Consider the following 17,632-nt stretch of genomic DNA (forward strand, 5'->3'; position numbering starts at 1 on the left):
ACATTCTAGACACGTCGACCGCCGTCGATGCATCAGCACGCCATCCTTCCGTTGTCAGGGAAAGCCCAGCCGAGGAAGCTGGCGTCATCATACCAAGCGCAGTCACGAGCACCTGTACAAATGCGAAGGGTCAGAGCAACATCCCCACTGCGGTGGCGTGGCCCGACGTGTCGAAGATGTTGGCGCCCTTTTCACTGCACGGATCAACTGACAGAGTTCCAGGTTGTCAAACGAAAGGTGCTTCCACGTTCAGAAGGGGCGTTGAAGGTTGCGGCCGGCTCGAAGATAGTTAAGCATTGATCCATTTCAGACGCGTCGGTCGCCGTCGTTCCATCAGCACGCCATCCTTCCGGTGTCATGGAAAGCCCAGCCTAGGAAGCTGGCGTCATCAAACCAAGCGCAGTCACGAGCACCTGTACAAATGCGAAGGATGAGAGCAGCATCCCAACTGCGGTGGCGTGGCCCGACGTGTCGAAGATGTTGGCGCCATATTCACTGCCCGGGTCAGCTGACAGCGCTCCAGGTTGTCAAAAAAAAGGTGATTCCACGTTCAGAAGTGGCGGTGAACGTTGCGGTCGGCTCGAAGAAAGGAAGCATTGATCCAATACAGACGCGTCAGTCGGCGTCGTTGCGTCAGCACGCCATCCTTCCGGTGTCAGGGGAAGCACAGCCGAGGAAGCTGGTGTCATCAAACCAAGCGCTGTCACGAGCACCTCTACAAAGGCGAATGGCGAGAGCAACATCCCAACTGCGGTGGCATGGCCCGACGAGTCGAAGATGGCGCCCTTTCCACTGCACGGATAAGTTGACAGCATTCCAGGTTGACGAACGAAAGGTGATTCCATGTTCAGAGGTGGCGGTGAAGGTTTTGGTCGGCTCGAAGATTGGAAGCATTGATCCATTCAGGACGCGTCGGTCTCCGTCGTTGCGTCAGCACGCCATCGTTCCGGTGTCAGGGAAAGCCCAGCCTAGGAATCTGGCGTCACCAAACCAAGCGCAATGACGAACACCTTTACAAATGCGAAGGGTTAGAGCAACATACCAACTGCGGTGGCGTTGCCCGACGTGTCTATGATGTTGGCGTCCTTTTAACTGTACGGATCAGCTGACAGCGTTCCAGGTTGTCCCCTACCAAGGTTGCAGCCGGCACGAAGATAGGAAGCATTGATCCATGCCTGACGCGTCGGTCCCCGTCGTCGCGTCAGCACGCCATCCTTCCGGTGTCAGGAAAAGCCCAGCCAAAGAAGCTGGCGTCCGCAAACCAAGCGCAGTCACGAGCTCCTGTACAAATGCGAAGGGTCAGAGCAACATCCCAACTGCGGTGGCGTGGCCCGACGTGTCGAAGGTCTTGGCGCCCTTTTCACTGCACGGATCAGCTGTCAGCGTTCCAGGTTGTCAAACGAAAGGTGATTCCACGTTCAGAATGGGCGGCGAAGGTTGCGACCGGCTCGAAGATAGGAAGCATTGATCCATTCCAGACGCGTCGGTCTCCGTCGTTGTGTCAGCACGCCATCGTTCCAGTGTCGGGGAAAGCCCAGCCTAGGAAGCTGGCGTCGTCAAACCAAGCGCAGTGACGAGCACCTGAACAAATGCGAAGGATCAGAGCAACAACCCCACTGCGGTGGCATGGCCCAACGTGTCTAAGACGTTGGCGCCCTTTTAAAAGTACGGATCAGCAGACAGCGTTCCAGATTGTCAAACGAAAGGTGATTCCACGGTCAAGGTTGCGGCCGGCTCGAAGATAGGCAGCATTGATCCATTCCAGACGCGTCATTCGCCGTCATTGCGTCAGCACGCCATCCTTCCGGTATCAGGGGAAGCACAGCTGAGGAAGCTGGTGTCATCAAACCAAGCGCAGTCACGAGCACCTGTACAAATGCGAGAGGTGAGAGCAACATCCCAACTGTGGTATCGTGGCCCGACGTGTCTAAGATGTTGGCGTCCTTTTCACTGTACGAATCAGCTGACAGCGTTCCAGGTTGTCAAACGAAAGGTGATTCCACTTCCAAGGTTGCGGCCGGCACGAAGATAGAAAGCATTGATCCATTCCAGACGCGTCGGTCCCTGTCGTTGCTTCAGCACGCCATCCTTTCAGTGTCAGGGAAAGAGCACCCGAGGAAGCTAGCGTCAGCAAACCAAGCGCAGTCACGAGCTCCAGTATAAATGCGAATGGTAAGAGCAACATCCCAACTGCGGGGGCGTGGCCCGATGTGTCGAAGATGTTGGCGCACTTTTCACTGTACGGATCAGCTGACAGCGTTCCAGGTTGTCAAACGAAAGGTGATTTCACGTTCAAGGTTGCGGCCGGCTCGAAGATAGGAAGCATTCATCCATTCCAGACACGGCAGTCACCGTCGTTGCGTCAGCACGCCATCCTTCCGGTGTCAGGGGATGCACAGCCGAGGAAGCTGGTGTCATCAAACCAAGCGCAGTGACGAGCACCTGTACAAATGCGAATGGTGAGATCAACATCCCAAATGCGGTGGCGTTGCCCAACGTTTAGAAGGTGTTGACGCCCTTTTCACTGTAAGGACCAGCTGACAGCGTTCCAGGTTGTCAAACGAAAGGTGATTCCAAGTTCAGAAGTGTCGGTGAAGGTTGCGGTCGGCTAGAAGGTAGGAAGCATTAATACATTCTAGACACGTCGACCGCCGTCGATGCATCAGCACGCCATCCTTCCGTTGTCAGGGAAAGCCCAGCCGAGGAAGCTGGCGTCATCATACCAAGCGCAGTCACGAGCACCTGTACAAATGCGAAGGGTCAGAGCAACATCCCCACTGCGGTGGCGTGGCCCGACGTGTCGAAGATGTTGGCGCCCTTTTCACTGCACGGATCAACTGACAGAGTTCCAGGTTGTCAAACGAAAGGTGCTTCCACGTTCAGAAGGGGCGTTGAAGGTTGCGGCCGGCTCGAAGATAGTTAAGCATTGATCCATTTCAGACGCGTCGGTCACCGTCGTTCCATTAGCACGCCATCCTTCCGGTGTCATGGAAAGCCCAGCCTAGGAAGCTGGCGTCATCAAACCAAGCGCAGTCACGAGCACCTGTACAAATGCGAAGGATGAGAGCAGCATCCCAACTGCGGTGGCGTGGCCCGACGTGTCGAAGATGTTGGCGCCATATTCACTGCCCGGGTCAGCTGAAAACGCTCCAGGTTGTCAAAATAAAGGTGATTCCACGTTCAGAAGTGGCGGTGAACGTTGCGGTCGGCTCGAAGAAAGGAAGCATTGATCCAATACAGACGCGTCAGTCGGCGTCGTTGCGTCAGCACGCCATCCTTCCGGTGTCAGGGGAAGCACAGCCGAGGAAGCTGGTGTCATCAAACCAAGCGCTGTCACGAGCACCTCTACAAAGGCGAATGGCGAGAGCAACATCCCAACTGCGGTGGCATGGCCCGACGAGTCGAAGATGGCGCCCTTTCCACTGCACGGATAAGTTGACAGCATTCCAGGTTGACGAACGAAAGGTGATTCCATGTTCAGAGGTGGCAGTGAAGGTTTTGGTCGGCTCGAAGATTGGAAGCATTGATCCATTCAGGACGCGTCGGTCTCCGTCGTTGCGTCAGCACGCCATCGTTCCGGTGTCAGGGAAAGCCCAGCCTAGGAATCTGGCGTCACCAAACCAAGCGCAATGACGAACACCTTTACAAATGCGAAGGGTTAGAGCAACATACCAACTGCGGTGGCGTTGCCCGACGTGTCTATGATGTTGGCGTCCTTTTAACTGTGCGGATCAGCTGACAGCGTTCCAGGTTGTCCCCTACCAAGGTTGCAGCCGGCACGAAGATAGGAAGCATTGATCCATGCCTGACGCGTCGGTCCCCGTCGTCGCGTCAGCACGCCATCCTTCCGGTGTCAGGAAAAGCCCAGCCAAAGAAGCTGGCGTCCGCAAACCAAGCGCAGTCACGAGCTCTTGCACAAATGCGAAGGGTCAGAGCAACATCCCAACTGCGGTGGCGTGGCCCGACGTGTCGAAGGTCTTGGCGCCCTTTTCACTGCACGGATCAGCTGTCAGCGTTCCATGTTGTCAAACGAAAGGTGATTCCACGTTCAGAATGGGCGGCGAAGGTTGCGACCGGCTCGAAGATAGGAAGCATTGATCCATTCCAGACGCGTCGGTCTCCGTCGTTGTGTCAGCACGCCATCGTTGCGGTGTCGGGGAAAGCCCAGCCTAGGAAGCTGGCGTCGTCAAACCAAGCGCAGTGACGAGCACCTGAACAAATGCGAAGGATCAGAGCAACAACCCAACTGCGGTGACATGGCCCAACGTGTCTAAGACGTTGGCGCCCTTTTAACAGTACGGATCAGCAGACAGCGTTCCAGATTGTCAAACGAAAGGTGATTCCACGGTCAAGGTTGCGGCCGGCATGAATATAGGAAGCATTGATACATTCAAGACGCGTCGGTCGCCGTCATTGCGTCAGCACGCCATCCTCCCGGTGTCAGGGAAAGCCCAGTCTAGGAAGCTGGCGTCATCAAACCAAGCGCAGTGACGAGCTCCTGTACAATTGCGAATTGTGAGAGTAACATCCCAACTGCGGTGGCGTGGCCCGACGTGTCGAAGAAGTTGGCGCTCTTTCACTGCACGGATCAACTGACAGCGTTCACGGTTGTCAAACGAAAGGTGCTTCCACGTTCAGAAGTGGCGGTGAAGGTTGCGGCCGGCTCGAAGATAGGAAGCATTGATCCATTCCAGACGCGTCGGTCGCCCTCGTTGCGTCAGCACACCATTCTTCCGGTGTCAGGGAAAGCCCAGCCGAGAAAGCTTGCGTCATCAAACCAAGCGCAGTGACGAGCACCTGTACAAATGCGAAGGGTCCGAGCAACATCATAACTGCGGTGGCGTGGCCCGACGTGTCTAAGATGTTGGCGCCCTTTTCACTGTACGGATCAGCTGACAGCGTTCCAGGTTGTCAAACGAAAGGTGATTCCACGCTCAGAAGGCGCGGTGAAGATTGCGGCCGGCTCGAAGATAGGAAGCATTGATCCATTCCAGACGTGTCGGTCTCCGTCGTTGCGTCAGCACGCCATCGTTCCGGTGTCAGGGAAAGCCCAGCCTAAGAAGCTTGCGTCATCAAACCAAGTGCAGTCACGAGCACCTGTACAAATGCGAAGGGTCAGAGCAACATCCCAATTGCGGTGGCGTGGCCCGACGTGTCGACGATCTTGGCGCCCTTTTCACTGCACGGATCAGCTGTCAGCGTTCCAGGTTGTCAAACGAAAGGTGATTCCCCGTTCAGAATGGGCGGCGGAGGTTGCGGCCGGCTCGAACATAGGAAGCATTGATCCATTCCAGACGCGTCGGTCGCCGTTGTTGCGCCAGCACACCATTCGTCCGGTGTCAGGGAAAGCCCAGCCGAGGAAGCTTGCGTCATCAAACCAAGCGCAGTGACGAGCACGCGTACAAATGGGAAGGGTGAGAGCGGCATCCCAAATGCGGTGGCGTGGCCCGACGTGTCTAAGATGTTGGCGCCCTTTTAACTGTACAGATCAGCTGACAGAGTTCCAGGTTGTCAAACGAAAGGTGATTCAACTTCCAAGGTTGCGGCCGGCATGAATATAGGAAGCATTGATCCATTCAAGACGCGTCGGTCGCCGTCGTTGCGTCAGCACGCCATCCTTCCGGTGTCAGGGAAAGCCCAGCCTAGGAAGCTGGCGTCATCAAACCAAGCGCAGTGACGAGAACCTGTACAAATGCGAAGGATCAGAGCAACATCCCAACTGCGGCGGCATGGCCTGACGTGTCGAAGATGGCGCCCTTTTCACTGTACGGATCAGCTGACAGCGTTCTAGGTTGTGAAAGGAAAGGTGATTCCACGCTCAGAAGGCGCGGTGAAGTATGCGGCCGGCTCGAAGATAGGAAGCATTGATCCATTCCAGACGCGTCGGTTGCCCTCGTTGCGTCAGCACGCCATTCTTCCGGTGTCAGGGAAAGCCCAGCCGAGGAAGCTGGCGTCAGTAAACCAAGCCCAGTCACGGGCTCCTGTAAAAATGCGAATGGTGAGAGCAACATCCCAACTGCGGTGGCGTTGCCCAACGTTTAGAAGATGTTGACGCCCTTTTCACTGTACGGACCAGCTGACAGCGTTCCAGGTTGTCAAACGAAAGGTGATTCCACGTTCAGAAGTGTCGGTGAAGGTTGCGGTCGGCTAGAAGGTAGGAAGCATTGATACATTCTAGACGCGTCGGTCGCCGTCGTTCCATCAGCACGCCATCCTTCCGGTGTCAGGGAAAGCCCAGCCTAGGAAGCTGGCGTCATCAAACCAAGCGCAGTCACGAGCACCTGTACAAATGCGAAGGATGAGAGCAGCATCCCAACTGCGGTGGCGTGGCCCGACGTGTCGAAGATGTTGGCGCCCTTTTCACTGCCCGGGTAAGCTGACAGCGCTCCAGGTTGTCAAAATAAAGGTGATTCCACGTTCAGAAGTGGCGGTGAACGTTGCGGTCGGCTCGAAGAAAGGAAGCATTGATCCAATCCAGACGCGTCAGTCGGCGTCGTTGCGTCAGCACGCCATCCTTCCGGTGTCAGGGGAAGCACAGCCGAGGAAGCTGGTGTCATCAAACCAAGCGCTGTCACGAGCACCTCTACAAATGCGAATGGCGAGAGCAACATCCCAACTGCGGTGGCATGGCCCGACGTGTCGCAGATGGCGCCCTTTCCACTGCACGGATAAGTTGACAGCATTCCAGGTTGACGAACGAAAGGTGATTCCATGTTCAGAAGTGGCGGCGAAGATTTTGGTCGGCTCGAAGATTGGAAGCATTGATCCATTCAGGACGCGTCGGTCTCCGTCGTTGCGTCAGCACGCCATCGTTCCGGTGTCAGGGAAAGCCCAGCCTAGGAATCTGGCGTCACCAAACCAAGCGCAATGACGAACACCTTTACAAATGCGAAGGGTTAGAGCAACATACCAACTGCGGTGGCGTTGCCCGACGTGTCTATGATGTTGGCGTCCTTTTAACTGTACGGATCAGCTGACAGCGTTCCAGGTTGTCAAACGAAAGGTGATTCCCCTACCAAGGTTGCAGCCGGCACGAAGATAGGAAGCATTGATCCATGCCTGACGCGTCGGTCGCCGTCGTCGCGTCAGCACGCCATCCTTCCGGTGTCAGGAAAAGCCCAGCCAAAGAAGCTGGCGTCCGCAAACCAAGCGCAGTCACGAGCTCCTGTACAAATGCGAAGGGTCAGAGCAACATCCCAACTGCGGTGGCGTGGCCCGACGGGTCGAAGATCTTGGCGCCCTTTTCACTGCACGGATCAGCTGTCAGAGCGTTCCAGGTTGTCAAATGAAAGCTGATTCCACGTTCAGAATGGGCGGCGAAGGTTGCGACCGGCTCGAAGATAGGAAGCATTGATCCATTCAAGACGCGTCTGTCGCCGTTGTTGCGTCAGCACGCCATGCTTCCGGTGTCAGGGAAAGCACAGCCGAGGAAGCTGGTGTCATCAAACCAAGCGCTGTCACGAGCACCTCTACAAATGCGAATGGCGAGAGCAACATCCCAACTGCGGTGGCATGGCCCGACGTGTCGAAGATGGCGCCCTTTTCACTGCACGGATCAGCTGTCAGCGTTCCAGGTTGTCAAACGAATGGTAATTCCACGTTCAGAATGGGCGGCGGAGGTTGCGGCCGGCTCGAAGATAGGAAGCATTGATCCATTCCAGACGCGTCGGTCGCCGTTGTTGTGTCAGCACGCCATGCTTCCGGTGTCAGGAAAAGCACAGCCGAGGAAGCTGGCCTCATGAAACCAAGCGCACTCACGAGCACATGTACAAAATGGAAGGGTGAGAGCGGCATCCCAAATGCGGTGGCGTGGCCCAACGTGTCTAAGATGTTGGCGCCCTTTTAACTGTACGGATCAGCTGACAGAGTTCCAGATTGTCAAACGATAGGTGATTCCACTTCCAAGGTTGCGGCCGGCATGAATATAGGAAGTATTGATCCATTCAAGACGCGTCGGTCGCCGTCGTTGCGTCAGCACGCCATCCTTCCGGTTTCAGGGAAAGCCCAGTCTAGGAAGCTGGCGTCATCAAACCAAGCGCAGTAACGAGCAGCTGTACAAATGTGAAGGGTCAGAGCAACCTCCCAACTGCGGTGGCGTGGCCCGGCGTGTCGAAAATGTTGGCGCCCTTTTCACTGCACGGATCAGCTGTCAGCGTTCCAGGTTATCAAACGAAAGGTGATTCCACGTTCAGAATGGGCAGCGAAAGTTGCGGCCGGCTCGAAGATAGGAAGCATTAATCCATTCCAGACGCGTCGGTCGCCGTCGTTGCGTCAGCACGCCATGCTTCCGGTGTCAGGGAAAGCACAGCCGAGAAAGCTGGCCTCATCAAACCAAGCGCAGTCACGAGCACATGTACAAATGGGAAGGGTGAGAGCGGCATCCCAAATGCGGTGGCGTGGCAAGAATGTCTAAGATGTTGGCGCCCTTTTCTCTGCACGTATCAGCTGACAGCGTTCCAGGTTGCCAAACGAAAGGCGATTCCACTTCCTAGGTTGCGGGCGGCATGAAGATAGGAACCATTGATCCATTCTAGACGCGTCGGTCGCCGTCGTCGCTTCAGCACGCCGTCCTTTCGTTGTCAGGGAAAGTCCAGCTGAGGAAACTGGCGTCAGTAAACCAAGCGCAGTCACGAGCTCCTGTAAAAATGCGAATGGTGAGAGCAACATCCCAACTGCGGTGGCGTGGCCCGACGTGTCGAAGATCTTGGCGCCCTTTTCAATGCACGGATCAGCTGTCAGCGTTCGAGGTTGTCACACGAAATGTGATTCCACGTTCAGAATGGGCGGCGAAGGTTGCGGCCGGCTCGAAGATAGGAAGCATTGATCCATTCCAGACGCGTCTTTCGCCGTTGTTGCGTCAGCACGCCATGCTTCCGGTGTCAGGGAATTTACAGCCGAGGAAACTGGCCTCATGAAACCAAGCGCAGTCACGAGCACATGTACAAATGGGAAGGGTGAGAGCGGCATCCCAAATGCGGTGGCGTGACCCGACGTGTCTAAGATGTTGGCGCCCTTTTAACTGTACAGATCAGCTGACAGAGTTCCAGGTTGTCAAACGAAAGGTGATTCCACTTCCAAGGTTGCGGCCGGCATGAATATAGGAAGCATTGATTCATTCAAGACGCGTCGGTCGCCGTCGTTGCGTCAGCACGCCATCCTTCCGGTGTCAGGGAAAGCCCAGTCTAGGAAGCTGGCGTCATCAAACCAAGCGCAGTGACGAGCTCCTGTACAACTGCGAACTGTGAGAGTAACATCCCAACTGCGGTGGCGTGGCCCGACGTGTCGAAGAAGTTGGCGCTCTTTTCACTGCACGGATCAACTGACAGCGTTCCAGGTTGTCAAACGAAAGGTGCTTCCACGTTCAGAAGGGGCGGTGAAGGTTGCGGCCGGCTCGAAGATAGGAAGCATTGATCCATTCCAGACGCGTCGGTCGCCCTCGTTGCGTCAGCACACCATTCTTCCGGTGTCAGGGAAAGCCCAGCCGAGGAAGCTTGCGTCATAAAACCAAGCGCAGTGACGAGCACCTGTACAAATGCGAAGGTTCCGAGCAACATCCCAACTGCGGTGGCGTTGCCCAACGTGTCTAAGATGTTGGCGCCCTTTTCACTGTACGGATCAGCTGACAGCGTTCCAGGTTGTCAAACGAAAGGTGATTCCACGCTCAGAAGGCGCGGTGAAGTTTGCGGCCGGCTCGAAGATAGGAAGCATTGATCCATTCCAGACGTGTCGGTCTCCGTCGTTGCGTCAGCACGCCATCGTTCCGGTGTCAGGGAAAGCCCAGCCTAAGAAGCTTGCGTCATCAAACCAAGTGCAGTCACGAGCACCTGTACAAATGCGAAGGGTCAGACCAACATCCCAATTGCGGTGGCGTGGCCCGACGTGTCGACGATCTTGGCGCCCTTTTCACTGCACGGATCAGCTGTCAGCGTTCCAGGTTGTCAAACGAAAGGTGATTCCACGTTCAGAATGGGCGGCGGAGGTTGCGGCCGGCTCGAAGATAGGAAGCATTGATTCATTCCAGACGCGTCGGTCGCCGTTGTTGCGTCAGCACGTCATGCTTCCGGTGTCAGGAAAAGCACAGCCGAGGAAGCTGGCCTCATGAAACCAAGCGCACTCACGAGCACATGTACAAAATGGAAGGGTGAGAGCGGCATCCCAAATGCGGTGGCGTGGTCCGACGTGTCTAAGATGTTGGCGCCCTTTTCACTGTACGGATCAGCTGACAGCGTTCCAGGTTGTCAAACGAAAGGTGCTTCCACGTTCAGAAGGCGCGGTGAAGTTTGCGGCCGGCTCGAAGATAGGAAGCATTGATCCATTCCAGAAGTGTCGGTCTCCGTCGTTGCGTCAGCACGCCATCGTTCCGTTGTCAGGGAAAGCCCAGCCTAAGAAGCTTGCGTCATCAAACCAAGCGCAGTCACGAGCACCTGTACAAATGCGAAGGGTCAGAGCAAAATCCCAACTGCGGTGGTATGGCCCGACGTGTCGAAGATCTTGGCGCCCTTTTCACTGCACGGATCAGCTGTCAGCGTTCCAGGTTGTCAAACGAAAGGTGATTCCAAGTTCAGAATGGGCGGCGAAGGTTGCGGTCGGCTTGAAGATAGGAAGCATTAATCCATTCCAGACGCGTCTGTCGCCGTTGTTGCGTCAGCACGCCATGCTTCCGGTGTCAGGGAATTTACAGCCGAGGAAACTGGCCTCATGCAACCAAGCGCAGTCACGAGCACATGTACAAATGGGAAGGGTGAGAGCGGCATCCCAAATGCGGTGGCGTGGCCCGACGTGTCTAAGATGTTGGCGCCCTTTTAACTGTACAGATCAGCTGACAGAGTTCCAGGTTGTCAAACGAAAGGTGATTCCACTTCCAAGGTTGCGGCCGGCATGAATATAGGAAGCATTGATCCATTCAAGACGCGTCGGTCGCCATCGTTGCGTCAGCACGCCATCCTTCCGGTGTCAGGGAAAGCCCAGTCTAGGAAGCTGGCGTCATCAAACCAAGCGCAGTGACGAGCTCCTGTACAATTGTGAATTGTGAGAGTAACATCCCAACTGTGGTGGCGTGGCCCGACGTGTCGAAGAAGTTGGCGCTCTTTTCACTGCACGGATCAACTGACAGCGTTCCAGGTTGTCAAACGAAAGGTGCTTCCACGTTCAGAAGGGGCGGTGAAGGTTGCGGCCGGCTCGAAGATAGGAAGCATTGATCCATTCCAGACGCGTCGGTCGCCCTCGTTGCATCAGCACACCATTCTTCCGGTGTCAGGGAAAGCCCAGCCGAGGAAGCTTGCGTCATCAAACCAAGCGCAGTGACGAGCACCTGTACAAATGCGAAGGGTCTGAGCAACATCCCAACTGCGGTGGCGTGGCCCGACGTGTCTAAGATGTTGGCGCCCTTTTCACTGTACGTATCAGCTGACAGCGTTCCAGGTTGTCAAACGAAAGGTGATTCCACGCTCAGAAGGCGCTTTGAAGTTTGCGGCCGGCTCGAAGATAGGAAGCATTGATCCATTCCAGACGTGTCGGTCTCCGTCGTTGCGTCAGCACGCCATCGTTCCGGTGTCAGGGAAAGCGCAGCCTAAGAAGCTTGCGTCCTCAAACCAAGCGCAGTCACGAGCACCTGTACAAATGCGAAGGGTCAGAGCAACATCCCAACTGCGGTGGCGTGGCCCGACGTGTCGAAGATCTTGGCGCCCTTTTCACTGCACGGATCAGCTGTCAGCGTTCCAGGTTGTCAAACGAAAGGTGATTCCACGTTCAGAATGGGCGGCGAAGGTTGCGGCCGGCTCGAAGATAGGAAGTATTGATCCATTCCAGACGCGTCTGTCGCCGTTGTTGCGTCAGCACGCCATCCTTCCGGTGTCAGGGAAAGCCCAGCCTAGGAAGCTGGCATCATCAAACCAAGCGCAGTCACGAGCACCTGTACAAATGCGAAGGATGAGAGCAGCATCCCAACTGCGGTGGCGTGGCCCGACGTGTCGAAGATGTTGGCGCCCTTTTCACTGCCCGGGTCAGCTGACAGCGCTCCAGGTTGTCAAAATAAAGGTGATTCCACGTTCAGAAGTGGCGGTGAACGTTGCGGTCGGCTCGAAGAAAGGAAGCATTGATCCAATCCAGACGCGTCAGTCGGCGTCGTTGCGTCAGCACGCCATCCTTCCGGTGTCAGGGGAAGCACAGCCGAGGAAGCTGGTGTCATAAAACCAAGCGCTGTCACGAGCACCTCTACAAATGAGAATGGCGAGAGCAACATCCCAACTGCGGTGGCATGGCCCGACGTGTCGAAGATGGCGCCCTTTCCACTGCACGGATAAGTTGACAGCATTCCAGGTTGACGAACGAAAGGTGATTCCATGTTCAGAAGTGGCGGCAAAGGTTTTGGTCGGCTCGAAGATTGGAAGCATTGATCCATTCAGGACGCGTCGGTCTCCGTCGTTGCGTCAGCACGCCATCGTTCCGGTGTCAGGGAAAGCCCAGCCTAAGAAGCTTGCGTCATCAAACCAAGTGCAGTCACGAGTACCTGTACAAATGCGAAGGGTCAGAGCAACATCCCAATTGCGGTGGCGTGGCCCGACGTGTCGACGATCTTGGCGCCCTTTTCACTGCACGGATCAGCTGTCAGCGTTCCAGGTTGTCAAACGAAAGGTGATTCCACGTTCAGAATGGGCGGCGAAGGTTGCTGCCGGCTCGAAGATAGGAAGCATTGATCCATTCCAGACGCGTCTGTCGCCGTTGTTGCGTCAGCACGCCATGCTTCCGGTGTCAGGGAATTTACAGCCGAGGAAACTGGCCTCATGAAACCAAGCGCAGTCACGAGCACATGTACAAATGGGAAGGGTGAGAGCGGCATCCCAAATGCGGTGGCGTGGCCCTACGTGTCTAAGATGTTGGCGCCCTTTTAACTGTACAGATCAGGTGACAGAGTTCCAGGTTGTCAAATGAAAGGTGATTCCACTTCCAAGGTTGCGGCCGGCATGAATATAGGAAGCATTGATCCATTCAAGACGCGTCGGTCGCCGTCGTTGCGTCAGCACGCCATCCTTCCGGTGTCAGGGAAAGCCCAGCCTAGGAAGCTAGTGTCATCAAACCAAGCGCAGTCACGAGCAAATGTACAAATGCGAAAGATGAGAGCAACATCCCAACTGCGGTGGCGTTGCCCAACGTTTAGAAGATGTTGACGCCCTTTTCACTGTACGGACCAGCTGACAGCGTTCCAGGTTGTCAAACGAAAGGTGCCTCCACGTTCAGAAGGGGCGGTGAAGGTTGCGGCCGGCTCGAAGATAGGAAGCATTGATCCATTCCAGACGCGTCGGCCTCCGTCGTTGCGTCAGCACGCCATAGTTCCGGTGTCGGGGAAAGCCCAGCCTAGGAAGCTGGCGTCATCAAACCAAGCGCAGTGACGAGAACCTGTACAAATGCGAAGGATCAGAGCAACATCCCAACTGCGGCGGCATGGCCTGACGTGTCGAAGATGGCGCCCTTTTCACTGTACGGATCAGCTGACAGCGTTCCAGGTTGTGAAAGGAAAGGTGATTCCTCGCTCAGAAGGCGCGGTGAAGTATGCGGCCGGCTCGAAGATTAGAAGCATTGATCCATTCCAGACGCGTCGGTTGCCCTCGTTGCGTCAGCACACCATTCTTCCGGTGTCAGGGAAAGCCCAGCCGAGGAAGCTGGCGTCAGTAAACCAAGCGCAGTCACGAGCTCCTGTAAAAATGCGAATGGTGAGAGCAACATCCCAACTGCGGTGGCGTTGCCCAACGTTTAGAAGATGTTGACGCCCTTTTCACTGTAGGGACCAGCTGACAGCGTTCCAGGTTGTCAAACGAAAGGTGCTTCCACGTTCAGAAGGGGCGTTAAAGGTTGCGGCCGGCTAGAAGATAGGAAGCATTGATCCATTTCAGACGCGTCGGTCGCCGTCCTTCCATCAGCACGCCATCCTTCCGGTGTCAGGGAAAGCCCAGCCTAGGAAGCTGGCGTCATCAAACCAAGCGCAGTCACGAGCACCTGTACAAATGCGAAGGATGAGAGCAGCATCCCAACTGCGGTGGCGTGGCCCGACGTGTCGAAGATGTTGGCGCCATTTTCACTGCGCGGGTCAGCTGACAGCGCTCCAGGTTGTCAAAATAAAGGTGATTCCTCGTTCAGAAGTGGCGGTGACCGTTGCGGTCGGCTCGAAGAAAGGAAGCATTGATCCAATCCAGACGCGTCAGTCGGCGTCGTTGCGTCAGCACGCCATCCTTCCGGTGTCAGGGGAAGCACAGCCGAGGAAGCTGGTGTCATCAAACCAAGCGCTGTCACGAGCACCTCTACAAATGCGAATGGCGAGAGCAACATCCCAACTGCGGTGGCATGGCCCGACGTGTCTATGATGTTGGCGTCCTTTTAACTGTACGGATCAGCTGACAGCGTTCCAGGTTGTCAAACGAAAGGTGATTCCCCTACCAAGGTTGCAGCTGGCACGAAGATAGGAAGCATTGATCCATGCCTGACGCGTCGGTCGCCGTCGTCGCGTCAGCACGCCATCCTTCCGGTGTCAGGAAAAGCCCAGCCAAAGAAGCTGGCGTCCGCAAACCAAGCGCAGTCACGAGCTCCTGTACAAATGCGAAGGGTCAGAGCAACATCCCAACTGCGGTGGCGTGGCCCGACATGTCGAAGATCTTGGCGCCCTTTTCACTGCACGGATCAGCTGTCAGCGTTCCAGGTTGTCAAACGAAAGGTGATTCCACGTTCAAAATGGGCGGCGAAGGTTGCGACCGGCTCGAAGATAGGAAGCATTGATCCATTCCAGACGCGTCTGTCGCCGTTGTTGCGTCAGCACGCCATGCTTCCGGTGTCAGGGAAAGCACAGCCGAGGAAGCTTGCGTCATCAAACCAAGCGCACTGACGAGCACCTCTACAAATGCGAAGGGTCAGAGCAACATCCCAACTGCGGTGGCGTGGCCCGACGTGTCTAAGATGTTAGCGCCCTTTTCACTGTACGGATCAGCTGACAGCGTTCCAGGTTGTCAAACGAAATGTGATTCCAAGTTCAGAAGGGGCGGTGAAAGTTGAGGCCAGCTCGAAGATAGGAAGCATTGATCCATTCCAGACGCGTCGGCCACCGTCGTTGCGTCAGCACGCCATCGTTCCGGTGTCGCGGAAAGCCCAGCCTAGGAAGCTATCGTCATCAAACCAAGCGCAGTGACGAGCACCTGTACAAATACGAAGGATCAGAGCAACATCCCAACTGCGGCGGCATGGCCTGACGTGTCGAAGATGGCGCCCTTTTCACTGTACGGATCAGCCGACAGCGTTCCAGGTTGTGAAATGAAAGGTGATTCCACGCTCAGAAGGCGCGGTGAAGTATGCGGCCGGCTCGAAGATAGGAAGCACTGATCCATTCCAGACGCGTCGGTTGCCCTCGTTGCGTCAGCACACCATTCTTCCGGTGTCAGGGAAAGCCCAGCCGAGGAAGCTGGCGTCAGTAAACCAAGCGCAGTCACGAGCTCCTTTAAAAATGCGAATGGTGAGAGCAACATCCCAACTGCGGTGGCGTTGCCCAACGTTTAGAAGATGTTGACGCCCTTTTCTCACTGTACGGACCAGCTGACAGCGTTCCAGGTTGTCAAACGAAAGGTGATTCCACGTTCAGAAGTGTCGGTGAAGGTTGCGGTCGGCTAGAAGGTAGGAAGCATTGATACATTCTAGACACGTCGACCGCCGTCGATGCATCAGCACGCCATCCTTCCGGTGTCAGGGAAAGCCCAGCCGAGGAAGCTGGCGTTCATACCAAGCGCAGTCACGAGCACCTGTACAAATGCGAAGGGTCAGAGCAACATCCCCACTGCGGTGGCGTGGCCTGACGTGTCGAAGATGTTGGCGCCCTTTTCACTGCACGGATCAACTGACAGAGTTCCAGGTTGTCAAACGAAAGGTGCTTCCACGTTCAGAAGGGGCGTTGAAGGTTGCGGTCGGCTCGAAGAAAGGAAGCATTGATCCAATCCAGACGCGTCAGTCGGCGTCGTTGCGTCAGCACGCCATCCTTCCGGTGTCAGGGGAAGCACAGCCGAGGAAGCTGGTGTCATCAAACCAAGCGCTGTCACGAGCACCTCTACAAAGGCGAATGGCGAGAGCAACATCCCAACTGCGGTGGCATGGCCCGACGTGTCGAAGATGGCGCCCTTTCCACTGCACGGATAAGTTGACAGCATTCCAGGTTGACGAACGAAAGGTGATTCCATGTTCAGAAGTGGCGGTGAAGGTTTTGGTCGGCTCGAAGATTGGAAGCATTGATCCATTCAGGACGCGTCGGTCTCCGTCGTTGCGTCAGCACGCCATCGTTCCGGTGTCAGGGAAAGCCCAGCCTAGGAATCTGGCGTCACCAAACCAAGCGCAATGACGAACACCTTTACAAATGCGAAGGGTTAGAGCAACATACCAACAGCGGTGGCGTTGCCCGACGTGTCTATGATGTTGGCGTCCTTTTAACTGTACGGATCAGCTGACAGCGTTCCAGGTTGTCCCCTGCCAAGGTTGCAGCCGGCACGAAGATAGGAAGCATTGATCCATGCCTGACGCGTCGGTCCCCGTCGTCGCGTCAGCACGCCATGCTTCCGGTGTCAGGGAAAGCACAGCCGAGGAAGTTTGCGTCATCAAACCAAGCGCAGTGACGAGCACCTGTACAAATGCGAAGGGTCAGAGCAACATCCCAACTGCGGTGGCGTGGCCCGACGTGTCTAAGATGTTAGCGCCCTTTTCACTGTACGGATCAGCTGACAGCGTTCCAGGTTGTCAAACGAAATGTGATTCCACGTTCAGAATGGGCGGCGAAGGTTGCGACCGGCTCGAAGATAGGAAGCATTGATCCATTCCAGACGCGTCTGTCGCCGTTGTTGCGTCAGCACGCCATGCTTCCGGTGTCAGGGAAAGCACAGCCGAGGAAGCTGGCCTCATGAAACCAAGCGCAGTGACGAGCACCTGTACAAATACGAAGGGTCAGAGCAACATCCCAACTGCGGCGGCATGGCCTGACCTGTCGAAGATGGCGCCCTTTTCACTGTACGGATCAGCTGACAGCGTTCCAGGTTGTGAAATGAAAGGTGATTCCACGCTCAGAAGGCGCGGTGAAGTATGCGGCCGGCTCGAAGATAGGAAGCACTGATCCATTCCAGACGCGTCGGTTGCCCTCGTTGCGTCAGCACACCATTCTTCCGGTGTCAGGGAAAGCCCAGCCGAGGAAGCTGGCGTCAGTAAACCAAGCGCAGTCACGAGCTCCTTTAAAAATGCGAATGGTGAGAGCAACATCCCAACTGCGGTGGCGTTGCCCAACGCTTAGAAGATGTTGACGCCCTTTTCACTGTACGGACCAGCTGACAGCGTTCCAGGTTGTCAAACGAAAGGTGATTCCACGTTCAGAAGTGTCGGTGAAGGTTGCGGTCGGCTAGAAGGTAGGAAGCATTAATACATTCTAGACACGTCGACCGCCGTCGATGCATCAGCACGCCATCCTTCCGGTGTCAGGGAAAGCCCAGCCGAGGAAGCTGGCGTCATCATACCAAGCGCAGTCACGAGCACCTGTACAAATGCGAAGGGTCAGAGCAACATCCCAACTGCGGTGGCGTGGCCCGACATGTCGAAGATCTTGGCGCCCTTTTCACTGCACGGA

Source organism: Amblyomma americanum, chromosome 3, assembly GCF_052857255.1.
Source record: "Amblyomma americanum isolate KBUSLIRL-KWMA chromosome 3, ASM5285725v1, whole genome shotgun sequence".
Classification (NCBI taxonomy): Eukaryota; Metazoa; Arthropoda; class Arachnida; order Ixodida; family Ixodidae; genus Amblyomma; species Amblyomma americanum.